At 54.2% G+C, this 16,046-nt stretch overlaps 1 long non-coding RNA gene across 5 annotated transcripts in view; it reads right to left on the bottom strand.

Annotated features, from left to right (window-relative positions):
• Window positions 1-2,622: 2,622 nt before the first annotated feature.
• LOC128934915 (uncharacterized) overlaps window positions 2,623-16,046 on the bottom strand; it is a 43,576-nt gene continuing 30,152 nt past the window's right edge. For all 5 annotated transcript variants that reach the window (XR_008482896.1, XR_008482897.1, XR_008482898.1 and 2 more), the window contains one exon: window positions 2,623-3,257. This is a non-coding gene — a long non-coding RNA (uncharacterized LOC128934915). The remainder of the gene's footprint in view (window positions 3,258-16,046) is intronic.

The following is a 16,046-nucleotide window of genomic DNA, read 5'->3' as shown; positions in this document are numbered from 1 at the left end:
GCCCCGGGAGGTGGAGGGGCATGCGTGTTTACCCTCCCCTCCTTCACCCGAAATTATCTTAGAAAAAAAATAAATCAGCCGAAAACCTAAATCTGCCCGAGGCCCCCAGACTCGCCCCGTCCCGACCAGTTTATTCCAGCACTACCCAGCCGCAGGTAGGGGAAGGGGTGTATTTGTGGGGTCATTGAGCACGCTGTGGCCTCCCCCGCCCCATGCCATCACACCTGTGCACAGGGAGGTGTGACCCGGCTGGGACGGCGCCGCTGACCCTCGGCGAGGGCTTTGCCCCAGGCCCCGTCCCAGAGGGCAGCGGCTCCGGGGGTGTCGGCGCTGCGGAGCCCGGGGGGTGCCGGCCCTCAAAGGCCCCCCAGCCCCGCGCTCCGCTCCCCGGGTGGGTGTTCCCCTCCCGAGGGGGGCGGAGAGAGGCAGGCCGGGGCAGAGGCAGGTTTGGGAAGGCCGCCTCCCCTGGCTTTCCGACTGCCCCCGCCAGGCAGTGTCCCAGCCGCGCCCGGCCGGGGTGGGTCCGCACGCCCGGGGAAGGCCGGCTCGGAGCGTGCCCCGGGCAGGGCTGGTTTTGCCAGGAGTATGTGGGAGCCCCTACAGAGAGACACCCTCCCATCGCTCCCCGAAAGCTGCTGTGTCATCACGCCCCGAAGCAGAGGCAGCCCCCCAAAAGCGAACGGGGGGGTGTGTTCCCTTACCTGAGCGCTAGCCCGGGGGAGCCACGCGGAGCGGGGGTTCTGTGTTCGGCTCGCGTTCTCCTGCCGTGTCCCGCAGCAGAAACTCCCTCCGGCCGGGGCCGGGGTCCGTGCGGGGGAGCCGGGCTGGGCCGGGGGGACCCCGCGGCCGGGGAGAGCCGCACACCCCGGGCCGTGTTTATATGTAGAAAGAAGGGTAATTTGAGTGCTTATACCAAGAACCGGGGTTGTTAAGTTTGCAGGCAGACAGCTAAACGGTGCCAAGTGCGGGCAGGGAGGGGGGTGCGGGGGGGAGGCTGGGGGTGTGTAAGAAATAAAGAGCAATTGTCAGAAGCGAACAAAAGGCGGAGGATGGAAAGGAGCTGGGAATCCCAGGGCAGAGCCCCTCGGCGTGGACTTGAACTTGGGCTTTGACACCGTCTGCCAGGCGGAGAGCGGCTTCGGGCCGGGCGAGGCGGGCTGCGGGGGGAGCGACAACAGCCCCGGCAACGCAGAGAGGGAGCAAACACCCTCCAAACACGCACCTTAGACGAGGCGAGGGGGCACTCTGCTTCAGAATGCGGCTGAGCCGGGGAATAACCCAGACGGGCTGAGGCCCGACGGGCTCAGCGCACCTCGCGGCGCAGAGCGGGGCGGCGGCGGGGGGACCCCGTCGGGGCTGGCCGGGGCCAGACGGTCGGGGGGGCCGCCCGGTTCTCACAGTCTGCGCCCGAGCCTGGATTCTCTGCACGTCCCGGCCGGTCCCCCCTTTGCTACTATTCAGCACTTAATTGAACATTAATGGCAGCTGGGGATGAGGTCATTGGAGCCGGCTTTTCTCACACATTTTTCATGCAAATCCGCTAAACTCTAAACAAATTTGAATAAAACCCCCTTTGTGCAGGCCCTCCATGGTGTTTTTCCACGGGCCGCTCCGCCTGTCTCCGCACACTTCATCCGGGGAGGGGGGAGCGGCGGGGAGATGAGGGGGTGTGGGGGGGTCTCTGCTCGGGCCTGGAGCGGCAGGCAGACCCAAAGAAGCTGCGTCCTCTGCGAGGCTCTCAAGCCCAGATCGCCCCCAGGATGCCCACTGCACCAGCAGGGCCCTGCACTGTGCCATCATCACTTGCAGCCCCCCTACAGCACCAGTTCCCCCAGTAATATCCATTAGCAGCGCCAGTTCCCCCTGAAACGCCTCCACAGCACCAGCCTGCCCCCAGAAGCATCAGTTCTCCTCCATCTCACGCTAATCCCCCACAGCAATACCACCCCCTCAAGCACCATCAGCCCCCCAGCAACCCAAATTCCTCCCAGTTCCACTGGTGTCCCCACCCAGCACCCCTCGCCGTATTGGCAATCGCTGCCTCTCTGTGAGGTGGTTTTTGGGTGCTCAGGGCTGCACAGGCAGGAGCACGCAGCCCCCCCGGCCCCCCTGCTCCGCAGCCCCCGCGCAGCCCCCATTAGCATCCCCGCGCCCGGCCCCCTGCCCAGCCTTGAACTTGGCCATGCCGGGCTGCGCTCCTTCTGCCTGCCTGGGCTCGCACAATGCCGGCCTTGACCCATTGTTTGCTTTTTTCGGATTTCAGCTGGGAAAGCGGCCACCTCGCGCAGCCTGCCCTGAGCACGCCGGGAGCGGGGCACAATGGGGAACCCTGCTCTGCAGGCAGAAGGGCTCCAAATCATTTGAGAGACATATTCATTATATTCTTTCACGGGGGTCTGTTTGCATTGGGTTTAGCGGTTACTTCCCAGACGGGGTTCAGACCAAATAAAGATCATTGAGCGGCGAGGGATTCGCTCGGGCTTTCAGGGAAATGTGCCTGATGCGGGGCACGGCGCAGCCCGGCTGCCTGGCCCTCGGCTGCTCCCCCTTCCCTCTTGATTTGCCTGGGTTTATTTTGTGCCTGTTGCCTCCTCCGTCTAGAGACTGCACCAAATCACACGCTGGCTTTTGCAAAAGAGAGAGTTTATTTTCAACAGTGCATGGGGTTGGGAGGATTTGAATGGGAGAGAATTACAGGCAGTACATTTCTCTTACAGGAACAGAGAGGGTGCGGTACAACAGCAGCAGGGCTGCATGGCCTGGAAAAGCTCATGGTCCTCTGGGCCCCAAGCACAGTGCCTTTGGGAAGGCTGCACTCCCACAGCTCCACAGACCCAGGGATCAAGAGCAGCAAGGGCTGAGCTCTGCTCCATGAGCAAAGACAAACTTCACACAGCTGGTATTTCACCAGGTGAGACAGTGACTGGCTCAGGTCTCTCTGCCTGAGCACTTTGGTCCTGCTCTGGGGTATTGAGGGCACTGAAGGCAACGTACAGGAGTGATGATGTGGGATGATCCCTTGGCTCCCTGTGCTGCCCTGGCTCCCTCCCCATGGCTGCACCGCTGTGTTCCGAAGTGATGCAGAAATCCACTGTGTTCACGAGACAAAGCTGTCTCCTCTCTGGGGCCAATGGAGAAGGAGGTTGGGACACTTCTGGAGAAACTCAGAGAAGTCAGATGGCAAGTCCAGGCAGGTGGCAGTCAACTAGAAGAAGGAACTCACAGGCTTCAAAAGTTCCTTGTCCACTCACTGGGATCTAGGAAGGAAAGAAAGAAAATGGAGTGGTTATGATCTCCGTCAGAGAAATGGTCCAGTAGTGCTTGGCTGAGAACAAACCAACTTGTCCCTGGTGGAGCAGAACTCCAATCCTCTTTCCCTCCCCACCACACCTTTCTCATGGCTCTGGACCACCTCACCCTCTTCCTTACTGGGAAAACTGTAGTCCCCAAGATGCCAAGCTTCCCCTGCACCCTCCTCAATCCACTACCTCTGCCTGCCCCGCACACCGCCAGCCAGGGGAGGGCTCGCGGCTTGTCCTTCCTCCCTAGGCTTTGGGGCATGGGATTACTCTGCATGTCAGAGCCACTAAAGGCACAGCCCTCTGATGTTTTAATCTTCGTGTTAACTTTCCCTGCCCTCGGCGCCCTTGCCTGACTGGAGAAAGTGATACCAAGCCACCGAGCTGGAGCCGAAGCTGTGACGCTCAGCCCAAGTCCCCTTCTCGGCTTTCCCCACGCCTCCCACATCTCACACCTTGCAGCACGTTCTCCTCCCTTTTTCCTGATTTTTTTCATCTATTTCCTTTACACTTTATCCATGTTGAGTGTGTATTCCCTAGCCCCCAAACCAGTCCCACCCTTTTCCTATCTTCCCTTTGCTTTGCCCACAAACAGTTACACTGGAAGGAGCAAAGACTAATATAACAAATCCTTGAGTACACTTGCAAAAGGAACCATCAGCTGGCTAATTTATTCTTTTTATTGCACCAAATTGTAATTTTATAAAATATTGCAAATTTTATAAAATATTTGCAGGCCCATTTTAAGAGATAAATCTTGTGTATGGCTCTCTAATGAGCCGCCCTGGGAGCAGCCGGCATGTGATCTGCTGTAGGTCGCACCGCGACGTTCCCAGGCTGTGACTGGATGAACCACCGTAACTCTTTGAACTGTGCAAATACTCTACACTCTGGGGTCCAGGCTGCAATTTTCATGGGTATTTTTTCTCTCTCTTAAAAATAGATCTTCTGTAACCCCTTTATTGCAATATTCATAAAGCACTTGATGGAAATCCAAGGAAAATCCCTTCCCTTCTGCAACTTTGAAGCAAGCCTAAAACTTAAGAGAGGCAGAGGCCAAAACCACCCCGTGTGGTTGGGTTTGGTGCTGAGAGGACAGACCCCATGCTGCATGTGTTTAGGGAGACCCAGGCTGCAAAAAGCCAAGGCTCAGCACTTCTTTATCCTATGTGAGATTAGGAGTCATTCCAAATGTTGCCCCAAGCCTGGAATGGATGTTGAGGTCAGGACAGATGAGATCTGAATGATGATGGTGGGTGCTTTCACAAGCCCAGGAGAGGAGGAGGCAGATGAATCCTTGTTCTCACCAGGGAAAAGCCTTTACCTGGCAGGTAAAGTCCCCTGTCCTGGCTGAACTTGTTTTGTCCTACAAGAAACTCTTCTGTAGTGTGGATAGAGGGGATGCTCGTTGGTACCAGACATCAACCCAGCCTGGAAATCACCCACTGCCTGCCTGGTGGGCTTGAAACTTCTGGCACTCAGTAACTGAGGGCAGGAGGGGCTGGACCAACCCAACTGACTCGACATAAGCTTCAGGAAAACTCAAATGTCCTGCATGCACTTTCTCTCTGTGCAAAGTTCAGCCTTGCACTGAGGGTGCCTGCAAAAATAGGGCTCCACCAGGACCCAGTTCCAGCCCCAACACTGCCTTCCCTCCCCAGTGCCCTGCACAGGGAAAACATTGCTCTGTGTGTGGATTTACTGTCCTTTTTTTCTTTTTTTTTTTTTTAAAGCTGAATAAACAATTGCAATTATAGCTCAGCCTCTGCCCCAACACTTGCTCCAGTGCCTCCTTGTGCCTTTACAAAGCCAGCACTGAGGTTTATATGCTGATAAACTGCCCTGCCACAGCAATTCTGGGCGGTGGGAAGAGAAAAAAAAAAACCCCTCAAATAATGGTAAATGGATGCAGAACGCTCTGCCTAATCAGATTCCTGTCCCCTATTGAGGCCAGGAAGGAGGGACCCTGCTCCTCCCCTGCCCTCAGCCCAGCCTCCGCTTCACCGGCTCACACGGAGAAACTTTCTGGACAATTTAATCTCGACAGGGTGTTACTTAGAAAAACCTTTTTCACTGTCAATTTTTTTCCCCCCTCCCTTCCACCCCCCCCTTTTTTTTTTCTTCCCTCCCAGCCTTGATTGAATTTTGCAAGCCCCTGATATCTTTCTTTTTTGTAGGGATGCACGCTGCTTATGCAAATACCAGCCTTTCATACCAGCCTCCCTGGCTCAAGCCCTCCAACTTGAATGTGACCAAAAGCTGTGCTCTCCCCTGCTAACTCCTTAGCACAATTACACGTCCATTCTGCTCCAGGGGCCCGGGGAGGGGGAAAAAAAAAATCATTTTAAACTAATAACACGTGCTGTTTGCTTTGGATAATTACAAGGGAGCTTCGGCTTCTAAGAGCTATGAAATATTCCGTTCAGCGGGGCGGGAGGGAGGCTCCGTGTTCCGCCTACGCCGCGAGTTTTATCTCCTGACGGAGATGCTCGCGCGGCCTCTCGAGGCTCCCTCCATCTCGTGCTCATCCTCTGCACCTGGGCAAAGCATTTACATTTCCTACGGAGCAACCTGGCGCTGCTTTGGGCTACAGGAGAGAGGAGAAGGCGCCTGACATTTTCCTTATCTCAAGTTACAATTTCCTGCAAGCATCAAGATAATAAAACATCGGAGATGGGCAAGATGAGCGAAATGAATGCGGCGGCTGAGGCTCCCGCAGCAGCGCGGGAAGGGCCGGGCAGAAAGGACACCCGGGGGATGCGGCTGCTCCGCTGGCTCTCGTTTGCATCGCGGCCCTGACGTTATTGTCCTCCTGCCTTGTCTGCTGGGGAAGTTTATGTGGAGGGCTTTTTGCTGGGGCGAGGAGGAGGAGGGGAGTTTTCCCCAAAAGCACCCAGGAATCTGTCAAAAGAGGGACAGAAAAGAGAAGAAGAAGAAGAAGAAGGGAGACAGAGAGTGGGAACGTCAAGGACCCCTGACTAATGAATAGCAAGTTTGCCCTTGAACCTCCCTGGGCTTTGCCATTCCCAGGCTCCAAACAAGGGCTGATGCATGCTTGGGCCCAGCTGCAGGGGGACCGGGCTATGGTTCATCTCAGACACTTTGACAGCCCGGGCCTTTTCCCCACATAGCTCAGACTCGCCTAACTACTCCCCTGGCAACAGCTCAGTGCAGGAACCTGCGCTGAGGCCCTGCCTGCTGCATACAGAAGTACGAGGAGGAGGAGGGGAGCCGCTGGGAGAAATTAGCTAGAGACTGGCTTAACCCATCAAATGCTGGGCAGGCGCTGCCAGCCCCAGCACCCTTTGCTCGGCCCCAGCACCCTCCAGGCACCCCTGGGAGCTCACTGGCCAGTATCTGCAGCGGAGCTGGAGAGGGGCAGGGGTGGGTTACACGTGCAGAATCGACGTGCATCACAAATCCCACGACTTGCTGCTCCACCACGACCCAGTGCCTTGGACCTCGTGAGTGGGAAGGTCCTCATGGTGCCAGGGATGTGGGAGGGAGCCAAAGTAGCCAGCTGGAAAAGGCTACTGGACACTGAGAGGAAAGGGCACGGCCTCTCCCCGGTGTGGTGGGACAGGGCATCCCTCCCTGCCAGCCAAAATGAGGGCAGGGGCTGGATGAGAGGCACAAACTTGCCTTGGATGCTCTTTCTGCATTGCAGATCAAAGGCTGAGGACGAGCTGGCCTTAGGGGTCTGCACTGAATGGCTGGAGAGAACAGGCACAAGCACCCGGCGGCTCTAAAATGCGACCCAGAAACGTTCCCACATCCCAGCCCCATATAAATCAAGGGGGGAAAAAAGGGGGAGCTCCATCCCAGCCTCTGTTTTTACAGAGCATCTTTCATGTGCAGCCCCTGAGAGAGGGCTTTGCCGAGCTTGTTAAGGATGGCTCCTGCGCCAGGCAGAGAGGGGGACGCACCATATGGAGAGGAGAAAAAGAAAAGGGGACACTGAAAATGGAAAATTATGCAAAGCAGGAGGAGAGGCACTGGGGGAAAGGGGGGAGGGAGGCAGCAAGGAGGTGGGGGATGGGGAGACAGGAGGCTGGAAGTGAGCCCTGACTTGGGGAACACCATTAGCTGGCACTGGGCTGCATGAGGAACAGAAGTTTCCTGTGACCAGGTGCAGGACAGCCCTTTGTACCCTTGGGTGCTGTCACTGGAGGGCATTTCTGCAGCCTGGCCTTCCCTGAAAGGGTCTGGGCTGTGCCACGGTGATGCCCAGCTGGACTGGGGTGGGTGCACTCTGTTTCTGGAGCTGTGCTGCACTGGGAGACGCAGCAAAATGGGGTCTGTGGTGACCTACTTCAGAGGTGTCCTGAGAACTTCTGTTACTATAGCAATGAGGGTGCAACCAAACATTATGGCCTTTTGGACAAGAGTTCTGCTTGTCATCAACCACAAAAACCAGATTCATGTAAGGAGGTGCCAGGGCATTGTAAGAAAAGGCTCTGACCAACAGCAATGATAGCAAGGGCCCAAACTGCCCTTGGGTCTCAGCTGCCCGTGCAGTGAAGGTGGATGCTTGGGTGGGTGAAAGGAGAATCCAAATTCAACAGCCAGAGCTCTTCCCTTCCCCTTGGACCCTGCAGAGTCCTGGTGCTGCAGGGTGAGCGGCAGGCCCAGTGCAGCTCAGGGAGGCTGTGCAGGCATTCCTGTCCAGGCTTGTGTTACTGCCCAGCTTGTGCTCAAACTCCAGCACTGCCCTAACCTGGTGTTTGGAGAAATGACTCCGCTCTTCCCATCCCAGGTGTAGGGCTCCTTTTCCCTATCCTGGAAACACTGGCCTCCTTTGGGGAAACACCCACCTTGTCACTGTGACAGCTTCTTTTTCCCAAAGCCACTCTGTGCCCCAAACTTGTGGCACTCTGCTGGCTCCCTGCCATGGGCCATGACCACCTTGCACATCCTCACTGGGTGCAAGCCCCTTCTCCAGCCCATCTTCCACCCAGCAAGGAAAGCCACCCACGCCTGAGCTTGGTGCTGGTTGCTCTGTGCCTCCTGCTTTGTCCCCTCCGTGCCATTCCCATCTCCCCATTCAGTGGCTTTTGTTCAGAGCAGCCAGTGTTTTTCCTTCACTCTCCTCAGCATTGCTCAACACCCAGGAACAAAAACTGCTCCTGGCTCCCACCTCTCATCGCTCTTGGCCCCGTCACAGCCTTTGATCTCACACTCCTATCCACCACTCTGCTCCCTTTTCTAGCTCCTTCTGTTCGTTCCATCAGGAAACCTTCCCTTGCTGCATCCCAAATGGCTCTCTCCATTAAACCCATCTACTGTGCTTCCCTCCATTTACCACTGGTTAATTTACCATCAGCCCTACACCCCATAACTCTCATTTCAGGCAGGTGTGGGGCAGATTCCTGTGAGGCTGGTGCAGAGACAGCCGGTGCCTGCAGAGATGGGCATGCTTGCCCTGGCATACACGTGTTCCTGCCTGCACATGCCAACACCTACATGTTCCTGCCCACGTTCCCGCTGCCACATCCCAGGCTCTGGGATTTCAAGGGGAGCTCTTGTTCTCCAATGGGGCACGGGAATTATCTGCACAGCACGGCTGCAGGTTGGGATTTGGGCTGTTTGGTCTTACAGATACTAGACTAAAAAGATGCTGTACCCACTTGGTTTCCTCAAGAACCATGCCCTGGAGTAAGGCTACAAGTGTTGGCCAGATCCTCAGTAAAGCCCTGGAATAAGCTGTAGGCACTGAAGAGGATTCATCTGAGCAGCGTTCAAAGAAAAACAGCAAAAAATAAAGTTCACGGGGGCACATGAAAAACAGAGCTTCCACCCACAGAGCAGCTGTGTGGGGCTCTGGAGACAGGCAGGCAACGTGGGAGATGTTTCAGAGCTTGCTCTCAAAATGATACATTTGCAACCGCTTCCCTTCTTCAACCACTGGAGGTACACTGAGCTACCTGCCCTGCAGAGAGACATTTCAATCTCCAGGCACAGGACTTTGTCCTGGGCTGCTTTAAGGCTGGCTGGCCCTTGTGGCAGCATGATGCAAAAATGAGATGTGCCTTTGTGGGAGAGGAAGAAGAGGGATGTACTCCATCCCCTGGTATTCTGACACAGGCAAGGAACTGCCCCTCCATGAGCAAATCCAGGCAGAGGGGCTGTTTGGTGCTCTCCCTGCAAATTCCCACCCTCTGGGAATGGGTGGTGTGGGGAGAGCAGATGGGATTCAGGGTGTCCTTTGGATCAGGCTGGCCTCAGCTGCTGTGCTGGAAGCTGAAGCGTTTCCAGGGAGGATATGGCAAGAACAGTGAGTCCTGCCCAAGCGACGGCCCAAAGCGCTGGCACTCCAACCCGATTCAACCTCGCCCCAGATTCCCGCCCTTGGCTCACATCCAGGTTCCTTTCTCCTTGACCCATCTCCATCAAAAGCAGCGCTGTTACGAGGCTCTGCTCTGGGCTTCTAGTCTACAAATAGCAGCAAAGTAGCACCTGCTCCGGAGCTGAACATTTCCACTAAACTCTATTTTGATGCCTGTCCCGGCCAAAGAAATCTTTTGGGACCGTGTCACTTGTAGGAGATGTTACATATTTCAACCTCCAGCAACACAAGACACTGATACAATACTGAACTACACAATTGCTGTATGTCCCTGCATTTTTACCTTGGCTGCAGAGATGCCCCACAAGGGCTCATCTCCAGCAAATATTTATCTGGACAGGGAGTTGGCTGCCTTGAGTGCTGGGGCCGATGTGTTTATCGGGCAGCAAAGCTGGCCCTGCCATCTCTCCCAGGGAAGCTGTGCCATGGGAGCTGCTAAAACAGCATTTCATTTCCAAACAGGGCCCCAGAGACCTCTTGTGTGAAGGATTCAACAGAGCGAGGCGGGGTAGAGCAGAACAAGGAGACACAACCCCAGGCTAAAAACAAGGCAGACCCCAGGTTTGATGGACCTTATTGCTCTGCACCAGGGCTCAGGCTGGCCTGTCCCCTTGACTCAGTGCCAATCTCTCCTGGGCCACCACTGATGGGGAAAAAGCGAATTGGAATTTTTTTTTCACCTCCTTCTTCCCCCATTTTCCCTCCCCTAACTCCTTTTCCGCATCATAAGCAAAGTCCTAATAAAGCTCCCATCCCCACTGCCAGCCCTGCACCATGCTCCCAGCAGAAAAGAGATGCAAAGCCACGCTTGGAATCTGATTCCCCGGCTTTAAACGCTGCTCTGCCAGCAAAGTGCGACTTGAAAGCTCCCCTGTCACAGTTACAAAGCTCCGAACAGCCCTTCCTCGGATAATCACGCTTATCTCCAGATTAAGAAAGAGAGACCTGCAGCTGAGGCTGGTCACATGGGCTGGGATGTGGGCAAATCTCTTTTAAACAATCCCCATATAGCTGTGACCTCCACCGCAGCCCAAATACACCGTCCCTCGGTCCCACTCGAAAAGCAGCTCTGGAGACATGACAGAGCATGAGAGAGGAGACGGGGCCGGGGATGGGGGGGCGGAGGGAAACCACGGGGGAGGAGTGAGAAAGCAACGGAGGAGAGGAGGGTGAGAAAGACGGAAGAAGAAATAAGTAGAGGGAGGATGTGGGAGAGGAATAGGATGTGGTGGAGAGGGAGGAAAAGTGCATGAATGGAGGGGGAGGATGATGAAGGACAGGGAGGTCTCTGCTGCTCTTCCTGTTGGGGATTAGTTGTCCCTGCACTGTCCTCAGTTTAACTCTTCCCACTCTGTCCCCGACTGGCAGCCTAGCCTGATTACGTGACTCCAGCTGTGCCAAGCAGCCTTGGCAGGGAGAGCACGTTACCTACTTTGCTGCCACGGATTCATTAAGAGGCTTTGCTTGTGTGGGAATAGTCATCCCAATGGGGAAAGGGAAAAAAACCCTTTCTGCAGATCAGCCTGGTGAGGAGCTCTGACAAAGCGCTTTCCACAGCCCTGCCCAGGTCTGGGAGCAGAATTAAGCAGAGATACGGATGTGCAAACAGAAGAGGAGGGCACAGGGGTGGCAGGTCAGCTGGAAGGGGTCCTTGGCATGGCCACTGCTCAGAGATGAGGCAGCAGACAGGGAGGGAACTGCAAGCCCTTTGCAGGATGCTGGTGCCTGGTTCTTCTTTGTGATTAAAGGCCACCTTGCATCTGGGTCAGGCATGGATGACACATTCACCCTCTGCGCAAATGAAAGGTCTGAGCAACCGCAGAGAGACTTTTTCCAGCAGCAGGTTCCCCTCTTACATCCATGTGGGATTAGCACAATTTCCTTGCAATGGAGGAGCCCAAACAGCTCTGAAACGGGCACAGAGAGCTGGGGCTGCCCCTCTCTGAGGATGCCCACCTTCTGCTGGCACTGATGGGGGTTTCCAGCCGTGGCCACCGGCTGCAGCCCGCAGAGGGACGGCGGTGCTGCCTCTCCAGCTGCTCATTATTCACCCTGCGCAATTAGGCACCGCTGATAAGTCACACGAAATTGCCTTTGTTCTCCAACTGGAAGACCTGCATTTCATGGGAATCCCTTTTTTCCTGCACGTTACTGATGAGCTGGCCACTGTACCTACTGCTGGAGTGGCAGTGAGGATTTTGGGGCACTCTTTGGGCTGGCCCTCATAGATAACCCATGCAGGTTGATGGGGAGGTGTAGCCTGGCCCTGCCCGTGTTCCTGGACTTCTCTGAGCACAAAGGAGAGCTGCTCCTCCTGCAGCCCACAGGGACTTGTCAGCTCTCCTCCAGGCAGGTGGCTTTGTTGCTTCCTGGCTACTCTACCATCTTTCTATGTCATTTCCCAGCTTCCCTCCCAGTAATAGACGAAAACCCAGCGCAACTACAAAGTCAATGGGGGAAGAGGCATCAGCCCCACCCAACCAAAACCTTGCTGATGCCAACAGCCACCTTACCTTGTTCATGACCTTCCCCTTCCTCCCCAGCCAGCCCATCAGGAGCAAACCCCATGCTCTGCTGCTTGGACCAAGCATCTCTCACCCAGGCTCCCTGCAGGGCCAGCCCTGCTCCATTGTGCATCAGCTCCTGCTCTTCATTCCTTCACTGTACCAGAACCCAAGTATGGAAGAAAAGGCAAAGCAAACTGGAGCCAGCGTGAAGCTGGGCGCTACCAAGCTTCACAGGAGGCAAGCTGTGCTCCAGTAAACTTCCCAAAATGACCTCTGCTTCAGAGCAGCCTTGTGCCGTGTAAATCGCTGCTCTTTCAGCATCTGGCAGTGCTCAGATGGGACCACAGGGAGAAAAGACATCTTGGCCCATTCAAGAGTTTCTTCCTATTCTGCTCAAGAAATGTATGTGGGCTCTTAAGTCTTGTTGATTTAAGGGAAAGGATGCAAAATTAATTTAGACAGGAAATTAATTAGATGTGAACTGATGTTTACATCCCCACACATACAATGAATTCTTGTGTGAACCTACAGAATGCAGATGGACGGATGGATGGATGATAACAGCAGTCTAGGAATGACATTATGTGCTGGTCCATACGCTGGGGATGTAAAAAGACTTTTCTCTGCATTGCTAATTAATAACTATATCCTGAGCAAATGTTGATAAATCCTTTATAGAGCATGTTATCTCTGTCTCTCCAACTCCTGTTCTGCATTTCTATTTGCCTGTTTTCACTGCTCCACCCCTGGCACCCACACGCTTCACTTCCCTCCCATATTTTGTAACTGGTAGCAGATTTGACTCCCTTTCTGGAGAAAGAGGCGGAGGTTTTGTTACTGGGGCTTTGTGTGAGTGATTGCATGTGTATGTGTGTATACAAAGATGGATACAAATCCATTGGAAATAAACACCTTTTAAGGGACTTGAGAGAAAGACACACAGGGCAAAGGAGAAGAAAGAGCCTACAGACCCTCAGCCAGACAATCAGCCAAGATGAAGAGAAAGACCCAGTGAACCAAAAAAAGCCTCAGTTCTCTTTTAAACTCTCCATGATTTGCAAGGAAAGCAGCAGATCCCATGGCTGGGAAGCCGAGCTGTGGCGGTGTAACCCTCACCCCTTCTCCCAGCCCCGCACAGCTCAATTACCCCGGGCTGCCAGGCTGCTCTGAGCACACCCCCACCACCCCGCATCTCCCCCGCCGCCGAGACAGCTTTCACCAATGGAAGGAGTACAAATATATTCATTGGCACCTTATCAGACATGCATGCAAAACTAATTAACATGGGGAGACATGCAAGCTGCCACCCAGCCACAAATACACACCCACGAGCATGCACACACACACGCACGCATGCACAAGGCAACCCTTGTCTAGGGGGGACATTCAAAAGGCTTTGTCACTAATTTAGGCATCTGTCTCAGTCTGGTCTGGTCCTCCTGGCTAGGCTGGAGTTGTGGTTTTTTTCCCACTCTGTTTGACAATGCTGGGAACATGCCCGGAGACCCCTCATTCAAATCACCCCTTGACAATGGTCTCATTGTGTGAGCATATAGAAAAGGGAAAGGATGGGGGAGAAGATGTGGAAGGGGGGGTAAGGAATTAAAATGTGAACCCAAGGAAGTGTTTACTAACACAAGCCTCGCAGCTGCCCCGTCTCTCCTCCACCCCCTTCTTCCGCCCCCGGCCGTTCCAATGGCCCAGGCTGTCCCCAGTTCCAGGCGGGCAGCAGGATGTCGGGACAGCGGAGAGGCTGCACGGAGGTGCACGGAGGTGCACGGAGAGCAGGCAGACTGAAGGGATGAAGCCTCAGGGCGTTCAAGTCTTTGGCAGCAGGGGGGCAGGTACAGGTTAGAGAAGAGAAGATAGAGCCAGAGATGCCTCGGAGAGGATTAGGGACTTAAAATGTCCTGGGAAGGACATCTTCATGGAGGAGCAAGAGATTTATTGGTATAACCACTCCAAGGCTTTTTCCAGCAGGAACAAAAAGTGCTTAAACCTGGCCTCGTGGATTTAGAGCAAGCGAGCAGCCTCGCTGCACGGTCTGGACTGCTCTCTTTGGTGCTGCAGCCAGCCAGACATGCTACAGCATGAGAAGAAAGGGGGGAGCAGCAGGGTGTTAGAGCTGGGGGCTCAGAGAATGGACCAGACTCCCTTCAGGACCCTTACTGCCGGTTATTAAATACCAGGAGAAAAAAAAAAAAATAGGGAAAAACGCCCCAACGCCCTGCCCACCCCCAGGCACGCCTGGGGAGGGAAATAGCGAAGGTGCAGATGGGGGTGCTCCCCCAGCCCCACCGCGCTTGGCTGGCCTTGGCAGGCTCCGTTCAGCTGGAAATGCCCAAGAGCCAGCAGAGCACAGGCAACGGGAGCTGGGGAGGGGGAGAAGACGATGACAACGTTTTCCATATATGCAAATGCATCCACACAAGATACCCAGAGGGAGACAAAACAAAGAGACCTCAAAGAGGCTGGCTCTGAGACCCGCACAAAGCCAGATACCTCCGCACACCTACGGTGTTTGCACGTGAGGACCTGTGCAATGCAAGATGCAGTGTTGCCCAGAGGTTCCCCCCAAATCTGAGCAGATATCAGCCTAAAGAAAGCCTGGTGGAGGAGCCCAGTGAAAGCTGCAAAGACAAATGCCACAATCCCACATCCTCCTACACAAACAGGTGCACCTTAGGAGTACAAAACTATTCTCATCCTTTAGCTTAGTCAGAGAAGAGAAAAGCTGTGATGCAAACCCACATGAGCCCTGCCTTGGTGGGCAGAGGTAGCTCAGCTCCCTCGACATTGCTCCTGCAGTCAGATCCACCCCCTAGACCTTTGTGTGATTTCCATAAGAGGAAAGCTAGGAAATTGCTGGACATTACTAAACAAGGCCAGGCAAAATGTCACACAGAAACCCAAGAATGTACATGAGGCAAAACCAAAAGTCACCTGTGCAAACATTTCTGCTTAAAAAAGGGAAAGTACTGCAAGGTAAGCAAATCTGTGCTTTTTATCCAAACAAGTGGTTGTGAGCAGTTTTATTGCCACATTCCTGTGCCCCAATACACAGGGATAAGTACTCGACACACTGTGACACGCAGGGACTCGGGGACAGAGCTGTTGTTTTAATAGGGCAATGAAGACAGCGAATGAAATAAAACCCTACAGAGATCAGCTTGCAGAACTCAAGGCTGAGAAAATCTATTTGATGGTAAAAGGAAACAAGGACACTCATGATTCTGCTCTCATTTCCATGCTGTAAATTTGGGCAGCCTTTACTGAACGCAATTAAATCCTCGCTTAGGATTTAACCTGGTGAAGCTGAGGGCAGACCTTGCTACAAAGACCCACCTCTGAGCTCTTCCCCTCAACTTGCTCTGCAGAGGCCAGCAGGAGCTGTGAGAAAACTGAGTGAAAAAGCAAGGGAATTCATAGATCCCCGCCACTGTGGCCATTTCAAAGCCCCCTTCAGCTCTGTCTTGCCTGTTCTCTCCTTCCCCAGTGATTTGCTGCTTTGCTCATGGAGCTCTGGCTGCAGGGAACAGTCAGTACCAGCGTGGCAAGCACAGAGACTCAATGGTATTTGGGCAACTCCTTCCCTTCAGTTCCTCTAATGGGAACTGAAAACCTCAGCAAAACCCCAACACATCCATTCCCTGCCTCTGGTGGGTGATCCTTCCTTTCCAAAACTATTAGGGTCCCAGTGGGGATCCCATGCAAGACTCTTGCAAGAAACCCTGCAAGAACCTCTATTATTAACACCTCTGACTATTCTTTACATTTCCCTTTATTTCAAGACAGGGCATTTCAAAGGCTTTTGTCCAACAGCACAGTTTAAAACACTGAGTTTCCCAAGCAACAAGTAATACAACTCCTCACCTACTTGTACCACACAGGTTA

Source organism: Melozone crissalis, unplaced genomic scaffold (genome assembly GCF_028551555.1).
Source record: "Melozone crissalis strain CALT ecotype California unplaced genomic scaffold, PUWL_Pcris_2 ptg000014l_1, whole genome shotgun sequence".
Classification (NCBI taxonomy): Eukaryota; Metazoa; Chordata; class Aves; order Passeriformes; family Passerellidae; genus Melozone; species Melozone crissalis.
This window is presented reverse-complemented; position numbering and strand designations above follow the sequence as displayed.